Source organism: Fukomys damarensis, unplaced genomic scaffold, assembly GCF_012274545.1.
Source record: "Fukomys damarensis isolate Sample0158 unplaced genomic scaffold, DMR_v1.0_HiC HiC_scaffold_36, whole genome shotgun sequence".
Lineage (NCBI taxonomy): Eukaryota > Metazoa > Chordata > Mammalia > Rodentia > Bathyergidae > Fukomys > Fukomys damarensis.
The window spans coordinates 10698272-10699752 of NW_022900948.1; the positions used below are offsets into that span (position 1 = coordinate 10698272).

At 37.5% G+C, this 1481-nt stretch overlaps 1 protein-coding gene across 2 annotated transcripts in view; it reads right to left on the minus strand.

The window, feature by feature from the left end:
* Ddx58 (DExD/H-box helicase 58) overlaps window positions 1-1481 on the minus strand; it is a 59744-nt gene that overhangs the window by 39661 nt on the left and 18602 nt on the right. The window lies entirely within an intron of this gene.

Genomic DNA, 1481 nt, shown 5'->3' on the forward strand with positions numbered 1-1481 from the left:
AGACCTGTCATGTAAAGGTACAAGATCCCAATAATGAATGTAACTGCACTGTATACCTAAAATTATCAATAAACTCAAAAAAATGGTGGTAGTGTAGAATCAGTAAGGTAACTACCACTAACAGCTACTCAATAACTATTGAATAATCAACTCATGAGAAAGGAATCTATTTAACATCAAAGTTATTCTAAAAAGAACAAGCTATAAGAAATGTTAGCCAGGTGTGGTATCACACACCTATAATCCCAGTACTCTGGAGGCTGGGACAAGAGGATCACCACAAGTTCAAGGACAGCCTAAACTACATAGCAAGACCCTATCTTAAAAACCAAAAACAAACACAAAAGAAATATGACCACTATGAAAGAGAACATTTTTGTCTGTGTGCACTGTACTAAATTTCTTTTAACCTGCCCTTACTAAATAGGCCATTATTAAGGCTGGAGAACTTTATACATATGTGTAGACATACATACTATGTGTGTCATGGTTTCCAACCTCATTTGAGCCTTGACATTATCAAGGAATTCTTCAGTATTCTCTCAGCTCTCCCTCTGATTTCAAATCCTCTCCTCCCTCTACTCCCTCTCTCATTCCTATGGTGGTACTCTCAACAAATCTTCTGTCTTTCCTATGTTCAAAAAATAAATTATACACTAAATAGTCCCTCCCTTCCTGCTCTATATAAGAACTACTCTCTTATTCAACTCTTCTCATAACACCAAACACAAGGTTCCTTCCTCTCCTATACAAATCCATTTACTTGCACACTAGTCCTACTCTTGTCTCTCTGGGCATCTTGTTGTATTAATCATTCTTTCTCACCCATTCTGCCTTACCTACTGCTTTCCCTGCCTCATACTCTGTATCATGTAATACTGAAGAGCCTCAAGATTTGAAGCACACCAGCCTCTTTAACACCTCTGTGCCTCGGAACACATGGAACACTCTTACTAAAAACCATCTAGCTAGCTACCTGGCAAGTTTCTGTAAGTTTCTGCCTAAGCTAACTTTTACTAGGTCTTTCCTTGCTTTCATAGCAAATAGAGGAGTGCTACCACTTATTTTCCAACTGTGCCTTGTACTTATCTCCATAACATACCATTATGAGAAACTGTGATATAATGTTATGAAGCTGGCTCTCTTTTATATATCTGGATATAATTTTATGTATCTGTGATATAATTTTGTGTCTGATATAATTTTAAGACAATTTAGCTGTTTAAGGACCAGGACTGTTTGACATTTACATTTCATACTTACACCACCAGTGCCTAGAATAGTGTAAGGCACACAACACATACAGGTGATTTTCCAGATCTACAGATGCTGTGTCTGCAAATGCAACCAACAATGGGTCAAAAACATTTTTAAAAAAAATTTAGGCTGAGCCGGGGATTTAGCTCAGTGGTTCTGCTGCCTGCCTTGCAAGCACAAAGACCCAAGTTCGATCCCCGGTACCAAAAAAAAAAAAAAAAAAA